Here is a 22,375-nt window from a genome sequence, read left to right as displayed (position 1 = left end):
AGGATTTGGTGGAGAAGTCTCCGGTGCTGGTTAAGAAGCGGGTTTCTGAAGAGGAGGCTGAGAAGATTTTGGAGAAGCTCAAAGAAGTTGGTGCCACTGTGGTATTGGAATGAAGTAAAACGATATCATTTGAAGTTTAGGCATAAAGGTGCCAACTTTGTTGTTCTGCTAATGTAGAATGAGATCGAGGATTACATTTCATAAAGCAAATCAAAATTTTATGGAATACATATTGAGTTTTTTCGGTTGCTAAATATTGAATCTTGGTTCTTCTTTCCTCTTGAGACGGTAATACATTAACGGCTTTGATAATTTGGATCATGAAACTGGTCTATTGCCATAAAAATTTCGACCACTCATACTCCCACTTCGGGATACGCTTTCATTCACTTAAACAAGTTGAAGAATATGGTCTGTGACTCTGTTTTCTGGTTTTCATGTTCAGTCATTGTAATGTTTGTGAGTTGGTTCTGTGATTAGGGATGCCATTGTTCTTGTTGCATATGAGGTAATTCATAATTGTTTTCTTTTTTCTTACGTTTGACTCTTTTAGAACATCCAAGAACATCATGGAAGGAGTTGCAAGCATAAGAGAGAGCGCATATAGTTCTGATCCAAGTTCTCGGTCTGTTTTCATTTTCTTCTTACCTAGCTAGTCTTTGAGACTTTGACAGGATAAGGCATTCTATGTACCTTGGGCGTCATGGTAAACTATGTTGCTCACTATGTAAATGTCCTGTACACGAAGATAGGTGTGATGGAATTATATCCTATTTGTGTGTTCTGCCTGATAGCAGCAGACTATCATTCTCGAGGAGTAGATCCATTTTTCAGAGCTGATGAACCAACAATTTTCATATGCCATACACACACATACAATGGGGAACAATATTTTCTTACCATCGTAGATGACTACACAAGAGCAACATGGGTGTACTTAATGCACTCCAAGCTAGATGTTCTTTCTGTAATTAAGAGATTTCTAGCCCTCATTCAAACTCAATTTTCCGCTACTGTCAAAGTCATTAGGACAGACAACGCGATGAAATTATTCCAACATGAATGCACATATATGTTTCATGCTTTGGGTATTATTCATCAAAGTTCATGTCCTTATACCCCCAACAAAATGGTTTTGTGGAGCGTAAACACCGTCATATTCTCGATGTTGCTCGCTCCTTAAAGTTTCAGGCATCTCTATCTGATAAAAACTGGGGTGATTGTGTCATCACCGCAGCTTACCTCATCAATCGTACTCCGACACCTCTTTTATCCAAAAAACACCTTTTGAAGCCTTGTTCAGTGCTCCTCCTTCTTACTCTCACCTCCGAGTCTTCGGTTGTCTTTGCTATGTTTCCACATTGCCTAAGAGGGATAAATTTGTTGCGCTTGTGTTTTTCTTGGATACTACAATTCTCAAAAAAGGTATAAAGTCTAGGATTTAATCACAAAAAGAATTCTTGTCTTCCGAGATGTTGTGTTTCATGAAACCAATTTTCCATTATTGCATACTTCCCATTGTGAGTCCATCTTTCCACCCATACACACACTTATGGACACACCCATTATTGATCTCTTACCACCTTCACAGCCACCGCCACAGCCACAACCACTAACCAATAATTATGCATAGGAGATAGTTGATTTGTCATTGGATAAGGTTCTTATTGGGAATAAATGGGTTTACGAGATTAAACATAATCCCGCTTGTAGTGTAGATCGTTATAAGGCCCGACTTGTTGCCAAGGGCTATACTCAACTTTATGGGGTAGACTTCCATGACACATTTTCTCCAGTAGCCAAGATCAGTACTGTGAGATGTCTTCTTATTGTTGCTGTCATGTTACATTGACCTTTATACCAAATGGATGTCACAAATGCTTTTCTTCAAGGGGATCCTGATGAGGAAATTTTTATGGTGTTATCTCAGGGTCTTCGAAGACATGGGGAGGATTGCAAGGGACTTCGAAGAAAAGGGGAAGTTTGAAGGCATTAAGGAGTGTAAATTGATGAAATCTTTATATGGTCTAAACAAGCATCGAGACAATGGAACATTAAATTTGCATCCATCATGAAAGGGGCTGGTTTTTCACAATCCAAGCATTGCCATTCAATGTTTGTCAAGAAAGAGCAAAGTTTTATTATTGTATTATTGGTCTATGTAGATGATATAGTGATCACATATAATCATCAGATCTCAATCGAAGCATTGAAGAAGCATTTGCATAAGTGTATCAAGATTAAGGACTTGGGGATATTGAAATACTTTCTTGGTATAGAGGTTGCTCGATCCAAAGATGTGGTATGTTTGAACAAAAAAAAACGCTCTGGAACTTGTATCGGATGTAGGTTTAGCATGAGCTAAAATTTGTGACACTCCAATGGATCAAAACACTAAGCTCACTTCGAAGGAGTTTGATGGCAGTGCAGGGAAAAACACTATTAATGATCCATTATTGGACGATGCTGGTGAATATAGAAGGTTGATGGGTCGAATTATATATCTCATTGTTAGAAGGCCTTATATATCGAGAATTCGAGTGCTCAATTATGTAAATTATGGGAAGATAGTAAGCCCTACTTCCGAAAAGAAAATTAATAACTTGCAAAAAGACCATCTTCGCACTACACAACCCTAGAATCACAAACCACAAAAACAAAACTTGAAACTAAATCGATCAATATTGTCACACTTCAATCTGTAACCACAATATTTATTTTTCAGTTTAAAGTCCCAACTCTAACAGCTAGCTTACTGGTGTCGAATATCTTACTTCTCACGGAAGAGCTACTTAAAAAAAAGAAAAAAATCGTGGAATGAAAATAATTAGAAACCTAGCAGATGCAAGAGGTCTACCTAAAGAAAATTCCGCGGCGGAGCTGATCGAAGGAAAGACCGAAGGTAACACGAGCAGAAGCCATAGAAACAAAGGTGATGGAGTTGCAGCGGCCATAGCTTTCAACCCAGTGAAGATGACATTGAAATAAATTTGCTTTGTCGGAAAATTACACAAAACCTTTTACGTTGTTCGGCAATCGGCATAGCGTTTGAAACCCCTAGAAGAACTGAACTGCCAGAAAACAAAAACAAAACAATGAAAGTTGCTCTCGTTGAGAGTCGAACTCAAGACCTCCCGCTTACTAAACGGGTGCTCTAACCAACTGAGCTACGAGAGCTTGGCGTACAACTTTATTCACTTTTTTAATATATAGAAAAACTAGCATGTGTATCACGTGTAGCAAGAAATGCTAGGCCTAAGGTGATTTTTGTTGGGATCCACTCCCACTATGTTGTTTCGCTTTCATTAATTTATTGTCATTTACTTGTTATAATTTCTTTCAAACGACCACACTGGCTTTGCGGGATGATACTTCATTACTATGACAACGTTTTCCCATTTCTTTGGGGGCAAATCGAAGTAGTGCTAAATACTTTTAAAAGATGTTGCATCACTTGATTAATATTCAGGCAAACTATTACTTTTTAAGTAACATAAACATTTAATTTCTACTTTAATTATCAACAAAAGAAACTGAATTAAACATCCCGATCAATCGAGTCGATGAAATATATGATTGTTTGCCTAATACTCATAAATCTGATTTCTTTATCGAATGAAAATCATGATGTGCAGCAGTAGTAAAAAATGTTAATGCTCTCTTTCACTCTTCCCAAAGCCGACGACAAGATGCCAGAATCAATCAGCGGTCCCCATTAACACCACCGATATTAATGCGCATTGAATCACCGCCGTTCACTCACTCAAACCTTCCCTCCATTTTTATGTGACAATTGCAGCTGCTCCACATGCTTCGTCACATTCGATGTTGCCCTTTTACCTACAGCCCCAATATCATCTCCACACAATATCTTTCATTTCCAATCTTATTTATTCTCTTTGTGGTTAAAAGTGTGTCGTTACACCCCTTCCAATTCGAACTTCTTTAGTGGCCAAAATTTTCAATCAAGTATCCCAATATCCTATCCTTGTACCAAAGGCGCTCCCTGATTAACGGATTTTTAATCCAATCGAGAAAGTAAAAGGTTAACGCATCTGGGATTTGTGTATCCTTCATTCTCTACATTCCTTTTTTCAAAGTAATGGCGTAATTTCACTTTTCGATCACGATCAAATTTGGTGCACCCATCCTTAATACCTTGCCGACACCCATCACTGTCTCTATCCATGCTTCGGACCACATTCTTCTTAAATTTCACGAGTTTTATTTGGTGTACTCTATATTTAATTAAATATGAGGGAATTCTAAGATAATTATTGCTCTGTTTTGATTTTTTGACGCGTTTTGAAACCATTTTACTGTATGAATCCTATATTTACTCAATCAGTTGTAAAATTCAAAAATAATTATATTTACAATATACACTTGTTTGGTGGCCATAGTAAATATTACCTGAATCTAATTATCTTATTTATAAAATATATTTAGAATCAATATATTTTTCTTTCCCCACTGACATTAACTATGGTATCAGTAAAACATAGAAATTTTTAAAAGTAAAAGTTAAGTTTCAGCAAGACTTGGCAACAAATCTTCAACCGCAAACTAAAAAATAATCAATTTTGCCATTAATCGACTAGAGTAGCTTATGATTAATAATTAACTCGAGTTGATTGAAGAAGCTACCGTGCGAAGAAATATCTCCTCTTTCACGAAAAAGTAATCATCTGACAAGATCAGTCGAAAGATGAAACTAACATTTAACAACTTCTGCATTTATTACACACGATATATATTTTTTTTAAAAGAAAAAGATAACAAATCACATGATTTCCAGTCTCGGATGAGCAAATCGGATTCATCACCGGGAAAATCAAACGGCAATTGGCCTAACGGTGGAACCATCCTTAACATTTGGGTGCCCAAATCCATAATTTCTCAACACCTGGTTATCTGCGAAATTCAGAGCTCGTTCCATCTCCACTCTGCAAGAATTTTCCCCGTACTCTGGGTTATGCTCCCCGCTACACGGCTGGCATCCAGTAAAATGAGTAATAAAAGGCCGACGCCACCCCACCGACACGTGACTTGCTCGCGCCGCCCCGAAGATCTCCGTCAACGCTTCCGCGTGCCTCCTCCTAAGCTCCGGCGATCTTCTTTCTGCCTCATCGTATTTCTCATCAATGCTGTCGAGTTTCCCGACGATTTCACGCCAGTATCCATGCAAGAAGTACTCGTTTTCTACGTAAATCATGTCGCCCCACTTCTTCTTCTCTTTCAATAGTAAATAAACAAGTGCCGACTGATCATCTGACTCGGGGAACAATTTGTCTTTCAGGGTTGATCTCAAGATTTTGCCCCATGTTTTATAATCTGGACTGTTTGGACCCATGCTTGCCCATTTATCCAAGAAATCCATGGACCATTGGCAGTTTCTAATCAAAAAAATACCAGCGTTCACTCCAACCCAGCTCTTCTTCTCGTAAATCAAATTGGGCCAGCCATGAACGACGAGGTTATGATCTTTGTACCTCTCCAGTGGAACCTTGAACTCCATGTCTGTGAAAATGGCATCCGAATCGACCCAAAAGATCCATTCCACTTCCGGGTGGGCCACCATGGCGGCCCGGACTACCGGAATCTTGGCCCAAAAGGAGCGCATTTTTGGATTCAAAATCGCGTTGTTGTAGAAAACACCATAGCCATGAATTCTACAGTAATCAACCTTGTTCTTGAATAACCTTAAAAGCAAATAATCCCCTACAGGATTTTTACACGGAGTTGGTTGAGAACCCGTCAGGACGAGCACACGGGTCTCGACCCCTGGCCCGAAAACGGGGTGATTCTTTAGCCATTCCCTTCTCTTTTCATCCCACTCCATCACAGGTCTATCCATGGTGTAACCGACTTTTGGGTCATCATAGAATGTTTTTTCTGTAATTTCTTGACTCATGTTCAGGATTTGAGCACCGTCTGTGCAGTTTATTCCGTTGGGTGTCGAGAGTAAGGTGGAAAAACTTGGGAACGGGTCCGTAAAGATCCACAGGGCACAGAACATTAGAATTGCCGTCGCAGATGCTATACAAAAAGACGTATCTTTACCAAGATTTGAAGGTTTTGTTTGGACAACAGATTTGGCCATGACTGGAGGTTGATTTTGAGGGGATTTTGGAGAAGGGGATAAGATTTCAGGGGGAAAAAAAAGATCGCAGGATTTGCTTTAATTCAATGGTTTACTATTGCGGCATGATAAAACGCAAAGGAAACATTTTGGAATGTAAAATCATTGTGATTTTTATGAAGAATACACAATCTCTGTCCATTAAAGTGTGCGTGAACTGAAATTTCACTTAAGCCCGTTGATATTTATTAAAAAAATCGCATAATACTTGTCCAATCGGGCTTAACTCGACCTGGGACAATGGCTTTGCACAAAACCATATATTGGGCCTCAACATTTTCGTGGAATATAAAACTATTTAAGAAGGATACATTAAGTTATTATTAGACCATTGGGCCAATTTAGAAGAAGGCTTTCTAGATTCTGAAAACTGAAATAACGATATGTTTAAGCGTGGGGATGGGCCCAATTTAGTAGTGGCATGTGAAGTCAACATCGTACATGTCGACAGGGTGTGAAAACCACATTCAGCAAGCAGACAATACGGTTTGGATCGAGTTTAATTTATAACCCTTTATGTCACGTCTCGGGCCGTGGCAACTAAAGATATATAGAAAGCAATATACAATGATAAAAACTTCAATTTTATTAGACTAAAAAATATCACAATATCCATCTAGAATTCACGCTTAGACAATTTAGCATACAATTGACAATCTCAAAGTGTTTGAAAAACCAATCGTAAATGCTTTGATCTCAAATACACCAGCATATGATTAATAAAGATAATAACAAAATTATCTAGAAAATTTTTGAATACTCTATTCATGATATCCATAAACACTCCTGATGTATTTGTTAAACCAAACGATATTATTAAAATTCATAATGCTCATATCTGATTCTAAAAGCCGTTTTAGGAACATTTTAAAGAACTTTTTATAATAAAAATTTATTAAATAAGTTATGCGACCCCAATATACAGAAGCCGAACCATAATGTAATGTAATTTAAGCATGATGAAACAAGATTATATATTTTTCTGAAACTGATCTTCACGGCTTGTTTTGTTGGGTATAAATGTAATCAAGATGAGAAGCCAAACTCCTCCTCATCAAGCATTCTTCATCTCCAATTCCCTTGCAGCTATTTTCCACCTCTAGTACCTTAACAATTACATAAATTTAAGTGTTAAATTTTTCCCAAAAAAATTTATGGTCAAAATGTCTAGACAAAAAGTTTGATGCCATGCCTATAAAATATTACTAAAAGAGTGTTTGTAACCTGTAAAAAAATGATTATTGGATTTCCTTCACAAATTTTTGGGCAAAAATCTTTTTTAAAAGGTTACAAACACCCCTAAAACATCTACATGCAGATATTTGGAATTTACAGACACGGGATCGAATACAGGCCAATCGAGACATAGTTTTACTAACTTATAATGGATGAATAAATAATAAAATAGTTTATTTTTGTGAAAAAGCTTGATGCCATACCTCTTGTTTGGTTTCCTCTTGATCGATATGAAGAGGGGGAGAGGACAGAGAGGAGCTGGAGAAGAGGAGGAGTGCCATTAGGAACAATACCGTGGCTGTAGCTTTAGACATTTAATTTTCTAATCTAATGGTTTGTTTGCTGATGGTATGTGGAAAAAAATTTGGAATGGAGTTAATTTTATATAGATCCAGTGGTTTTGGTGCTAACTTAATAAAATGTGAAGGAGTGAACTCGGAAAGTGTAATGTTGGAGACTTGGATTTTAATGTGTGACGGTGGAGTCAATGTTATGAATGTAAACATTTGACAAATTCACACACGAAAAGGTTGACTGAAAGATGATGCATTACTTAATGTTCCATTTTGCTCTTGATTGGTCGAAAATGTTTTAGAAAATTATTATTCTTTTCCACTAACTTGTCTCATTTTGAGTTTTGTTTCATTAATATTTTAAATTTGGTTTTGCTTTAGTGACTTTGTTTTTTTAATTGCATCTTAATCATATTTTATCGTAGCGATATGTGGCATTTGACCAAAATAATGGGAAGTTAAAAGTATGACACTAAACTCGAAGTTTGACAAATTAATGAACTAAAATTCGTAAACTACTGCACCAAAAAAGTTATTCTCTATTTTATAGGTGAGTTAAAAATTATCGTGGGATGTACGCATTTAAGGGTTTTGCATCAAAACGTCTCATTTAATGAAGGCGATATTATTAAAATCAAAATAAAACGAAAACTTAAAGAAATGAATACAGTATATATTTGTTCGATAATTTGAAATGATGATAGTCTCTAGAGTAGGTCTCTTGTGAGACGGTTTTACGAATCTTTATCTGTGAGACGGGTCAATCATACCGATATTCATATTAAAAAGTAATACTCTTAACATACAAAGTAATATTTTTTCATGGATGACCAAATAAGAGATCCGTCTCACAAAATACGACATGTGAGACCATCTCACACAAGTTTTTGCCTAGCCCCTAATTTCTTGAAAAGTCTTAAAAATGGGAGACGACGCAAGTGTGGAAGCTTCATTCATCGGATAATTATCTAACTTTTCTTGAAGGTCGTCGGTTGACTAATTATGATTTTTGGAGAAAAGACCTATGGAAAATATATGTTTGCATTCGGAATTTTGAGTCCATTGCTATGATTGATTGGGAAAATCAGGCGTCTTTTTTTTATATATATAGAAGAAAATAATAATAATAAAATCTAATTCATGTTTTTGGAATATTAGTGGACGAAGATATTCAGCATTCTCATTAAAATCACAATTAACGTGGTATGATGTATCCATTTGATTCACGATGACGCCAAATAGAATGTCACACAAAAGCCAATGTCACTATTGTAATGCCCACCTGTTGTGGGGACCCAGACGCTAATCAGTTCTTAATCGTCATCAGGATCAATTTTATGACCCTAATTACTTGATTAGTAAATTGATCCTGATGACGATTAAGAACTGATTAGCGTCCGGGTCCCCACAACTATATTGATATTATATATTTTAGCATGATAATTAGACGTTGGATGAAATGGAGAAGTTTTGATTAATCCTGGGAAAATAATACATTTAAATTTAGTATTTAATAAATTTGGATCGAATGATTTTAGGAAATAATTAGAAAATGAATCTAAAATTAAAATCAAACCAAATAAATTTATTATGATGGATTTGAAAGCCTTTTAACTCCAAATTTAATTACAAAATCAAACCAAAAGAGAGATTTTAAGAGTTGAAATTATAATCAATAATTTTTGTGTGTGAAAAATGTTACGCCCGATCTGGCCCACTAACTTGGTCTTAACGGGTTAGGTCTTAATCACTAGTGAAGGGCTAATTGGCTTTGTGCATGTAATGTATTTATTTCACATTTATTCAAATACCTTTTCTGTCTATCACCTCTTCATTATTTGTAATAAAACTTAACGACGAAGAATAATTTGTATCTGAAGAAAAAAAAGAGAAAATTTCATGAATCTAATGCTTGAATATGATGCAAATAAAGTATTTGAGAAATATGGAGATGAAAAAAAAAAAAAAAAAAATAGACATTCAGACTTAAAACAAAAAACAGGGTAAGTGTCGGGTGACCGCCCGCCTCCCACCCACCACATTTAAGAACAATGAGCATATGCCACTTAAATTTAAACTTTGAATTCATAACATGCAGTAAATTTGATGATAAGCCTCCTACAGTGAGACATATGATCATTGAAATCATTAACTTTTATGTCTATGTACGTATAAAGTGAGTCTAAAAAATATAGGTAAAAAAAGATTAAACAAATAAATAAAGGTAAAGAGAAAGCCTCCAAAATTACCAGACAATAAATTAATTACTATAATATTACGTGTGAGAATTGTGGTCCAAATAGCAACATTAGCTTGTTGGTAGAGCCCAATTTTAACAACTTTACTGAATGAGAGAGTGTTCAAATGTTTACAATTCAAAATCGGATAGCTTGACTGAGTGATGTGGATAGATATCAAATTATCCTACAAAGTTACACTTGATCACACACACAAACACAGAGACATGTATGCATGTGTCAAATGTGTGTGTATAATATGAAAACATCAAAATTAGGGACTGCATGGACAATAATAATAATTAATATATCACAATAATAATTAATAAATATCAAAAGTCTGAAATGTTTTACGAACTCGATTGGGACTTCTGGACTTGCAACAATGAAGTTTTTTTTTAAAAAAAAAAAAAAAAAAAAAAAACTGGTCGAAAGAATGTGCGTGTGTCAAATTCTCGCCTAGGTGGTGGTGACGAGCAAATTAAGTGGAAGTTCAGAGAAAGTCTTAAAGCTGATAAATCTCCATTCTTCTCTTTTTCTTTCCTTTTTCCCTTTAGATTCGATCTAATCTGTTTTCCTCTGAATGTGTGTGTAATGGTTATTAATTCAACCCAACTTTTTTCGTACATGCTCCACGTTTAATTGTACGTGCAATGCTGTTCAAAATTAGAGGTTTACATCATACATGCCAGAATGAAAAAGCTTTGGGTATGTGATAACGATATATTTTATCACAAAAACTAATGTGAAATAATTCCATTAATCAATTCTGTGGGACAAATATTCGGTTTTGGTCACCCATGAAAAAATATCTTTTTTTTAATGTCAAAAGTAATATTTTTTATTGTAAATATAGACATGGTTGACACGTTTCATAAATAAAGATTCGTGAGACCGTACCAAAAGAGACCTACTCATATTTTATTAAATTTATATCCTCTAGAATAATTAATTTTTGACATTTTGTTGAAGCTTTTTTGCCGTTCAAAAATTAATTAAATACCTTATTTCATATTGTAGATTTGTCTTTCTTCATATCATTTTATCTTCAAAACCTTTTGAAAACTTTCATTTTAACGCAACACGTCCCACGAGTAAAATTCTTATCTATGTTATCAAATATGGAACTTGGAAGGTCCCGCAAAAGTACCAGAAATGGGAGAAAACGTTGTCATATTAATATGTAGATATGGAATATCAAAGACAGTATTCTAACATATGGTTTTATTTTTGGAAAATTGATACATTAATTACTATGGGCAGCTTGTTAAATAAAAATGCTCAGTACTCCTTACCTCGGGGAAACTAAGTGACTGAAAAAAAAATTAATGAAAACGAACTTCCTTCACCTATAAATAGCCCATCACTCCTAGCATTCTCCACACCACAATTTTCGAAATACCTAGTTGCGAAAATTCGGAATTCCAGCAGCATAGTTGAGGCAAAGTTCTGCTTGCATTCGTCCAAGAATTAGGCTAGAAAGTGAGCCGAAGTGCTGTCCGAGCAAGAAGCAAGAAGCAAGAAGCGATCCAATCCACGAAGCCGTGCACCCACGTTTTTAGTATTCAAAACCAAATGAAGTGGATTTGTTTTAAAGATTAAGTTTCGGTTATGCTTTTTTTGTTTCTTTTTTGAATATACGGTCGAATACACATTCTTCTTCTACTTCGTTCTTGTGTTGATTATCATATGGTTTAGGCACTGTGAGGACTCGACTGTATATGAGTGAGAATCCTAATATAACATGTTATGGCCATTACACGGTGAGATTATAACTGTTATATGACCTCGTCCCTTTATAGGAGTAAAAATTAGAGACCGATATCAGTAAACCATAGAAAATAGAGGAATCTAAGTGACTCGTCTATGTTATGCATGTGATATGAATTATGTTATAAATGTTGTATGATTTTCGAAATTATGCATGTTGTTATATTGTGCTCGATACGTCCCTCACTTGCTGAGTGACGACCATATCACTTACCCCTTACAATCCCGTCCCAGATAAACCCGATTAACAACTCAAGGAAGAAGAGTCAGACTAGTTTTGGGGACCTGATGAAGATTTTTTGAGATTTTAGTTTTAAGTTTAAGCTTTTATTTCAGTTGTAATGTTTCCGCATTAAATTCTGTCGTTTTTTGGTTATTAGGTTGTAAAGACGTTATTTTTCTGGAATTTATGATATAAAATGGCTTTGGTTTATACTTTGCTACGAGGCTGTTTGTTTTCAATTGTGTGATTGCTAAATAACATCGATGTCGACTAACTATGGGGCGTGACAATAAATCCATTTTATATGTTGAAATCGGTTATGGAATTGTATATATAATTTTGGTACAAGTTAAAAAGTTTTTGCATTTGGTTTGAAATTGAGAAATAGGCACTCTACTTGTACATGATATAGTAGCATAAACCTCTCCAAATAGAAATGTTATGGGTTCAAACATAAAATATTTATCATCATTTAATTTCTTTTCATTGTTTTCATGATTTCTAGCGGATAATATGTATGTATGGTGCATGCAAAGTGATTGCGAAGTTTTAAATGCATTTAATGATACTAATCGATAAAGTTGTCAAGATGTTTGTAAAAATATTTTATCCAAAATAATAAAATATAGGACCAATTGTCACATAATAAAAAGAATCGCCTTGCTTTAAAATTAAATACTAGGAAATATGTACTTTAGAAACTCTTTTCTTCGTGATGTCTCAACGAAATAAATAAGTAAATAAAAAGAATTTTTTATTTGGAATTAAAAACAAACAAAAAACTTATATTACACCTATTTTATTTTGTTTTGATTTCTCTCGAGTACATTAGCGTAAAATTATGAAAGACATGACTTGATAATGTACTATTATTGTCGTGAGGAGTGGATCAACAAAATTAATTGTAAATTCAATTCAGAACACAAATCAAAACCAATATGATAAATAATTGAAGTTATCATAATAAAAAAACTCTCATGAGACAGTCTTACAGATCTATTTTGTAAGACATATATTTTATATGAGTCACATATTAAAAAATATTGTTTTACACCAAAAGAATTACTTTTTATTGTAAACATGTGTATGGTTGATCTGTCTCACGAATACATGTCCGAGAGACCGTCTCACAAGAGACCTACTCAAAAATAAATTATATGTACGCCTGTCGTGCTACTGTCTTTTAACATATTTAATGTATGCTTGAAAATTTTAAAATTACGAAAAAAATAAAAGTTTATTTATTTATTTTCTTACATCTGTTTTACTTTTAAAAAAACACTGAAATTACGATACTTATACCAGGAACTAGAAAACATCTATCATGTCGATGCTAATTAAATTTGACACAAATTTTTACATTTCGTGATATAATTTTAACACAACAAAACCAAAAGGAAATAAAGAAATAAAGAAAAGCCAGATCTATCGACACATAAGCCATGACCAAACCAACAATGTTCGGTCGGTCACCTGGCTTTACCTGTTTTTCTTCAGAACTAAGCTTACACGATGACGTAAGCACCATTAAAAGTATACTTCCCCACCATTAGTGGTTCATGACTCAAAAGCTACCCTGTTCAATGACTAAACTACCCCTAACTTAGCTGATAAATAGCGGCTCCCTGCGCTTACGTTCTTCCCTTTTCCCCGCTTCTCTTCTCGCCCATGTTATCTACATTCCCCGCCATGTTCGAAAACCTGTTACCGGTTTTCGAACCCGGTTTATTCCCTTGGGGTTCGAGTGATCCAGTTCCGCCATTTGTCTTTCACACACACGACCCAGTTTTTGTCGTCACCCCACCACCGTCTTCCCAGGAACCGGCGAGTTCCGACTTCCGTTCGTTAAAACACAGCAAAGTCCTGACCACCCCGGGTTCTGGCTCTCCGGAACCGAATCTAAACACTTCTAAAAACTCGAGCTCTGGCTCGGACATAGATGAGCGAAAGCATAAACGCATTATATCGAACCGAGAGTCAGCCCAGCGGTCCCGTATGCGAAAACAAAAACACTTGGAAAACCTGAGGAGCCAAGTGTACAAGCTTAAGGTCGCGAACCGGAAAACCATGAACCGACTGAGTTTAGCGGTGCAACAGAACCAATTGGTCCGCCGGGAGAACGAATACATCCAGTCCGAATCGGCGATGCTCCGCCAAAGACTGTGGGACATGCGGCAAGTACTGCTCGTCCGTCAGCTTCAGCAGAACCTGAATCTGTCTGCATGGCCATGCAATAACTTAATTAATTGTTAATCAACTAAAATTTGCTCCATAATTATCAATTGTCGCCATTAAACAAGCAGGAAGATCAACTCTCTCTCTAGTTTAATATAGTTAGGGGTAAAAATGGTCTGTTTTTGGCTAAATTATTCGTAATTAAAGAGTCTTTTTCAAAGTCTTGATTAGTTTTACCCGCCCCCCATGTGTATATGTATAGTTTATATTGTACTTATTACTAGTGTCGTTTTCTGTTTATATTTTTGGTTTATATACTTTTCTCGGCATTATTCAATAACTCCACGTCATGAAATTAACGGCCAATCTGTTGTATATAAATTAATATATTATTTCATACTATATAAAATATCTCTAGCTAAGAAAAAGTAGAGGGTTCGTGTTATATATACATTTTACGGATCATATTACTATTATATAATAATAAAGGCAAGTTGTGAAGTGAGTTAGAGCTCATTTATAGAGATTAGAAGCACACTCTATTATGTTAAATAAAAATAAAATAAAAAATAATAATCATTTAATAAATAAAACTCTTTATTTTAAAAAAATGGAAATGTCCAAGAACAAGATTATATATATTAGAGCCAAATGTGCGAGGATACATAATTTTGGAATTAAAAAAAATGTTTTACATAAAATTAGTTAAACTTAGTGGCAAACCTCCCACAAAAATTTTATTGATTTTCAATGGAGAACTGTTTTGATTGCTGTCATTTAACGAACTTCACGCAGGGGCTTCTTCTCTATTGCTCTCGGAAAGTCGGAATATTAACGGCAACCTGTATATCCCATTTAACATTAACCAAGATCAGAAAACATCGCAACACCAAAAAAAAAAAAAAAAAAGCCATCCAAAAAATATACGTCAGAATACAAAACCGAAGAAACCGCCAAAAAAAAGAGAGAAAACTTGCTCACCCTTCTTCCCAGAATTTTGTGTTCCTCATTCTGCAGTGCGCTTTACATTGAAGAATGGTCTGAAAAAGAAACAAATACGAACCCTCGAATCATACCCGTGACCTGATTTCTCATAACCTGGGCGTTTTTCACTTCCCCACACTTGCTGAAATACTCTCTCAGATTTGTTGCATGTGTGCCATGTGTTATTCCCCCAACGAAAAGCTTGTTACTTTCAGACTCCATCGAGACAGCAGAATTACGATAATCAAGATCCGTAGAGGGCAAAGAGAATGAAAGATATTACGTTGAAGTGAGATCTTATTACATTTTCTTGAATTTTAGTTCGAGGTTTATCATCAAACTTCTGATAAAATCCGAAATATACGTTCCCCGCGAAATATAAATACCTTTCCCTGTCAAAAAGTGAGAAAGATTATCAAAACAAAAAATATGAACAAAAATAAAAAAATACTGATCAACCAAAATATTTGAAATTAATTATTTATTGACCCCGACATTTGAAATCTATTTTAAATTTAGTAACTAACTTATAAATAAATAAAATATGAATTTAAGATTTAATTTATAATTTTAGTTTTAACAATAAAACAATAATTAAAATTCATTAGTTTCAAATATCATATGCAACCATAGTGATGTATAATAATGAAGAGAAGATTTATAATTGTGGCTACTTTTCCAAGGGAAAATTGAAAGTGGGTTCGATTATTTAAATACTTAAATCGTTTTTCATATTTACATTTACTATAGTAATATGAATAGCTTAATACACTGAGTGTCTAATAAAAATAACTAAGTATAATTTTTAAGTCATTTTTTATGATATATAAAATTTAAAATTATTACAAACAAAATTATATATTACAACTGGTCAAATTGACATGGTGCTATATATTAAATTTGGGAATTGGGATTGGATGCAGCATTAATTAAATTTACATTTAGAGGGACCCAATATTAAATTTACGATGGAAGACTAGTCTACCGTGAATGAATTAAAAAAAATTATATTATTAATGCTGGTCCAGTACTCCATATATAATTATGTGTTATAATTTCAAAATAAATAATTCATGAACAAATATGAAATTATAGTACAGAACGATGAAGTAGTGTCTGATCAGTGCGTGAGGCCTGTTGGAGGAAGACAAGATCTAACATATTTAATTATGTGCATACATAGGAAAATGTTTTGCGAAACAGCCACCGCTGAGCCCGAGTGTGTATTGTCCAAGCACCACATGGTACAGACTGAACACAAATTCACGTAAGTATAAATCTAATTGCGTGACTTTTATTTCATATATGTGATTATTGAAATTATCAAAATTAATTAAAATCTTTCTTAAGGAAATCATATTCAACACGAGTCTCAACTGTCTATTTTCAAATTTTCCTCAGAGATTTACCAAAAGCTTAAGAATATTATTGAAATTTGAAGATGACTTTCATATTAACAACAGCAAATGTTTTTGCGACATGAAGAAAAACCGGAGAAGTTTGGTGACACAATTTAAACGATAACAATAGAAGATATATGTTTTTCTATATCAGAACCTTGAGTTTGACAAGGTTCCTAAAGGAAGATTCCCCTAGCATTCCCGAGGACAAAATTGGCCTCTCGCAAGTGTTGATTGATGCATGAAATCAAAGTGATTTATTGGAGGTCGCGGAGTCTCTCGGAGGTCATCCAAACGAAATTACATTGTTAGATCTTACCATATAGTATGAGTTTATTCCTCTAGACACAAAACCGTGGAAAAAGCCTAATAACTACACAACTTTCTAAAGGATGTTCCTTGCTAGACAAAACAAGTCTGTAATAATAATACACTGTGATAGTTAATCTATTATTGTAAGGACACAAAACAATATTTATAGTAACAACTCTGGACGTATTCATTGAAGACATACTATTGGTTGACAATTAATCTATGATGGAGCTATCATTTTTGATTATGTAAAGTCAAATGATAACTTGGCGGATCCGCTTACAAATACTTTAAATAGATATCAAATATATAGCTTGTCAAGAAAAATTATGTTGAAACCTACAAAACAAAGTTTTTATACTGAACACCAAACATTGTAGACGGGAGATCCCAAAATCCTAATTCACTGAAATAACTAAATTATGAAAACTTGGGAGAGCACTTGGGAATTCCTCCATTCACATTCTTAGGACGAAGAGTGTTGTCACCTACCAATGTAGGGAGGTAAATTCTATTTTTAATGATTCCTTAAATTGGAAAATTCGAAATATGTTAAAATAATTTTATAAGGAGATCACCTATGTAAGTGTGAGGACGGACCGCCTCATTGAAATATTTATGGAGTTGAGATGTGTTCCATGGCCAAAACGGGCACAACTTGAAAAACCAAATGGAATGTTATAGCGATTATTGTGTAAATACTATTGTTTGATTTTACATGAATCACCGAGAAGTTCAAGACACCACCTTCGATTTGTGGCTTCTGATAGTATTCTACTATGAATGGTTCAAAGCTATAAGCTAACTATCTGATGCGGTAGATTCTCACGCAAACTCTTTTGAAATCGCATGTTTGTTAATGCATTAATTTCATTTATGTGGGAGATTGTTGAAAAACTAAACGAATGAAGATTAAGAAAGAAAAATACTAGAAAAACTCGAGGCTCGAAAGGAAAAAAATTGAGTGACGTACTGTAGCACTGCGAAGACGCTACTGTTTGGCACCCCCGTTCCACCTGGTATTTTTTCCATGTGTGTTTTTTCGAAGCGTGGGAGCACCCCGTACTCATGACGTGGTGCGAGGGCGATACTTGACAATATTTTCAGTCTGTTTTTTGAACGGTGAGGGTACCTGTATCCGGAAAGTGGCGTGGGGATGTCAGTTGTGTTTGTTAACAAAAAAATGTTTTCTTTTCGTGGACCAATGTTCCAAGAGGTGTCCTTTGGACTTGTGGTCGGTTTTTGCACTCTAAAATGCCTCTATCTGATTGAAAGAACAAATGTATCATAGAAATAATACATAAAATAGATATAAGGTCATTTGCATTCATATTGTCCATATTTTATTCTTTCTATTGACATCCAAAGAGTTTACAACTTTTCTGATTTATGAACTTTTGTTTATTGTGTTGTAATCTTTTGTAATCACAAATGTAGTTATTGTATCTTGAGAGAGGAATTTCACGTTCCGAAACACCAAAAGCATGGCATAATCTTTATAAGAAAATCATGTTCAACGCGATTGTCAACTGTTGATGTTCAAATTTTCCTCATAGAGAATACCAACAAATTTTACGTGCAACTTTGATTGATTTGTTTGTTCTGTTAGAATTTTATCGTAAATATTTCTCTTAAAATCGATAACGATGATGAACTCTGTACTAGTTGTTTAAACATATGCGCACGTATTTTTAATTTTCATGAAAACGCTTATGTAACATTTCTTCTCAATATCTCAGAGCCAATAGCATGTATAAAATGTTCTCAGAAACCTAAGCAAAACATGGTTATTTATTACACGACCAAAAATAATATTAGGATTGTATGTTTAGGAATGAGAAAAAAAAATTAAGAGTAATGAAGTCCATGTAAATAACATTCCACCCTCAAAATGGATGCCCTAAAACCCGGAAATTACCACAAAGCACGCGGTAAAATTTGAACTTTATATATATTTTCAACTCATTCCCATAAAAGGAGTCATGAAAGGCACCCTTCCTGTGAACAAGAGGGCCAGACTGTTTGCAGTTGAATTAAATGCTTTATGCCATAAATTCTTTCCCTTTGTTCGGTTTTTGTCTTCATCTTCTTTATGGGTTAATTAGAGGCCTCAGGCCCTCCTAGGACTGTTGTAATATTAGTGATTGCTTTAAAAACACGCAATGCAGTGTGTGTATCGCCTTTGCTCTCTTATATTCAAGGATACACTATAGTTTCACCACGAGATATATATTTGCATTCATCTCCTTGTATTTTTTTGTATTTAATATTGGCCACTTTTATTAACTGTAAAAATTATAACATATGTGGGAAGATGATTGCAACTTGATTTCACTACAACTATTGGACGTTGATAATTAGCACAGATCTAGATCTCCTGTTGGTCAACCGACAAGCTTTGTTTTAAAGTGGAGTGGTTCGTTTTCAAGTAAAGTCATCCCTTTACTATGCACTAAATATTGAAATAATTGGATGGAAAGATGAATTAGAATTCTAGAAGTAAGAGCTCAAAATAGTAGGTAGAGACGTAAGGGATTAGGTTTTTTGTGAGACGGTCTCACGAATCTTTATCTGTCAACCCTACCAATATTCACAATGAAAAGTAATATTCTTAGCATAAAAAGTAATATTTTTTCATGGATGACCCAAATAAGAGATCTGTCTCACAAAATACGACCCGTGAGACCGTCTCACACAAGTTTTTGCCGATTTTTAATAATAAAGTATTGTTTGTTCCCATTTTTTTTTTTAATGTATATCATTTTACGGTATTGTGTGATTTTATTTTATTTTTTTAAGGAATTATAAATTACGATGAAATTAGGAACTTTGTTATCTAACAGATTTAACATTGCGAAAATAAAAACGAGTCCCACAATAAACTTGGATATCTTTAGATTTACCGACTCAAAACAAAGATTTAGCTAGCTTACAGATAACTTTAATTATATATTAAGAATTGATAGTCCATAGAAATTTAAAAATTTTATTATTAAAAAAATGTATATTTTCTTGGTAATTAATAAAACTAATTATTTCAGTAATTTGTTATTTTAAAACTTAACTTTATTTTATAACCTTTCATTTTTATGCAGCAATCTGATCATTTTGCGATCATAGAAAGTGACATCAAGATTGGATAAAATCATTCATTCTCATCAACTTATATAATATTCAAATATCTTATAAGACAATCTCAGTAACTTTATCCATTATACATGTTAACTCTGTTCATATTTACATTAATAAATAATATTTTTGACATAAAAATCAATATCTTTTCCATCTCGATTTTTTGTTGTTGTGTAAATTAAATTGAATTGCATGATCTGCTTCAATCTATATAAATTTGAATTATCACATCGTTACGAACATATCTTAAAATAGATAACATTTTCGTATTTAAATAAAAATTATTCAGCTTAAATATTAGAAAATCTCTAATTAAAAATCTTATAAGAAATAGTCTCTAAAATTTTTAATTTTAATATAGTTTTTACATAAAAGGTATTCAACACGAAATTAATAATTCGATGTACATGCTTACAATTAAGATGCAATGAATTTATATATTAAAATCCAAATGCACCTTTTATGTTTGATAATGTGATGTGAGGATACGTAATAGATCAACAACGCAAATATTTTTTTTAAAAAAAATCCGAGAGATAAACTAGGAGATCTTTAGGTTTTGTACCAAAACAAATATTGATCAGCTTACACATAAGTTAGAACATTATAATGAATAAAAGCCAGCTGAAATTACATAACCAATTGTAATTTCAAGAATCATGAACTCCAGGAATATAATGCAATTGAGATGTACTCATGAATAATATTTCTATTTATTTCCAGTTTAGTGGAATATACATATTAACAAGATTTGCATTTAATCCATGTTGGGGCTGTGGAGATAGAATCTTACGATGAATACGACATGACGCTCATGCTTTGGAGTATGACCTTTCAGGAGAGAGGGAGAGAGAGTTCCCTGAAAGTTGGCCACTATAATTTTAAATGGTGGGGGTACTTGCATGGCTTTCAATTCTCATGCTTTCTTTTTCCCCCCTGAAGGAAAAAATAAAAATGGTTATTATATTATTATCTAATTTAATTTCATGTTATTATGTAATGATACATGTTCTATCAAAGTGTCCACATTGACGGAGCAGGCGATCAAATTTGATAAATGATCGTGGATACCCTACGTTATTTACTATTTAGGTGAGAAGATTTACAACGTACTTTGTCTAGAAAAGGAAAAGATGTAAAAGGGAGATGGGTGACTTATAATCTGCAGGTTACTACAGACTTCTATGGTCATTTTTGAGATAGGTTGCTTTCCACTGTCCACTTTATTACTATTCTCTCTTTTGATTTATATATATATTAGATCTTGCTTGGATTTTCTGGTCCAACCATTCTATTTCCACTTCCCTTTTTTTTTACTTTGTTTCATTCAATTACTATGCTACATATTCTTAGTAGCCCCTATCCCACATACCTAGCTACCTACCTACTCAGTTAAGGAATTTGTCGTATTCAAATATATATATATATATATATATATATATATATATATATATATATATTAAAGAAATAGCTCGCTCCCCTCTTTGTTTAGTAACAGATGGACCCGATATGGGCAAAAATCAGATACATTTTGATTTAAAATAGTAGTGATTAATAATTAAGCAGCTTTTGAAGATATAAAATTTGAAGTTATTCTGTGGGGGAAAGTATGCTGCCGATAATGGAAATTTCTCAAGGTTATGTTTGTCCAGTTAAGTCAAATAATTACATAGCCAATTATTATTTTGCTCAACCTGCCTGCAATATTATTCTGCGTAGCCCACAAGGTGTAATGGACACATCTCGGATAATTTATTATCCAAACACCAAATAATTTTCAATTACATTAAATATATGTGGATTAACTAAATCACGACCGATCGACCATCACAAAATATATTTTAATTGTCTATATTAATATTCGTAGAATTTGTGTTCTATATATTATAATATAAGATCAGATGATCAATGCATGAACCGCCGTACGTACAGTTTAATTTTGAAAGCTGGGCAGACTTGCGCTTCCAAAAGTGAAAAAAGTACAGTTTAATGTTTATATATATCAAACTCTGTGCTTACATTGTCAACTCACCGATAAAAATTAACATATATAAATCTAATTATATAAATTGAATTTACGTATTTGTTCCAAATCATTTTACTTGTACAACATGAAATTCAAACATGAATAATTATACGTACGACGGTCGGTCGTCCCTGCGGCAAATAAGTCAGGGTATTTAAAAAGAGTGGCGTGGGCGGAGGACAATGAAGTAATAGCACAACAAAATGTGCCAAAGTTATTGAGATTTGGGATTTGGATCGCGTGCCATTCAAACATTGGCTCAATCTCTTTACAAAGTGTACGATATTGTCCACTGTCTTGTCTTAAAACTTCAATAAAACACCACATATTTTTAATTAAAAAAAAAAAAAGAAGAAGACGAAGAAGAAGATATTTATAATTTTGGTGATCGAATTCACGTGACCCATCGCACGCTTTCGTACGTAGTTGTAAGAAGACTTTTGTC

At 33.9% G+C, this 22,375-nt stretch overlaps 1 non-coding gene and 1 pseudogene across 1 annotated transcript; both read right to left on the bottom strand.

Annotated features, from left to right (window-relative positions):
- Positions 1–3,103: 3,103 nt before the first annotated feature.
- Positions 3,104–3,177, bottom strand: TRNAT-AGU (transfer RNA threonine (anticodon AGU)). The gene has a single exon. It is a non-coding gene; the product is annotated as a tRNA-Thr (tRNA).
- Positions 3,178–4,697: 1,520 nt separating this feature from the next.
- LOC142522501 (glycosyltransferase 6-like) lies at positions 4,698–6,297 on the bottom strand (annotated as a pseudogene).
- Positions 6,298–22,375: the final 16,078 nt, after the last annotated feature.

The sequence above is a fragment of the Primulina tabacum genome, chromosome 13, assembly GCF_025594145.1.
Source record: "Primulina tabacum isolate GXHZ01 chromosome 13, ASM2559414v2, whole genome shotgun sequence".
In the NCBI taxonomy this organism is placed as follows: Eukaryota; Viridiplantae; Streptophyta; class Magnoliopsida; order Lamiales; family Gesneriaceae; genus Primulina; species Primulina tabacum.
Note: the sequence above shows the minus strand (reverse complement) of the source record. Positions and strands in the feature narration are given on the sequence as shown.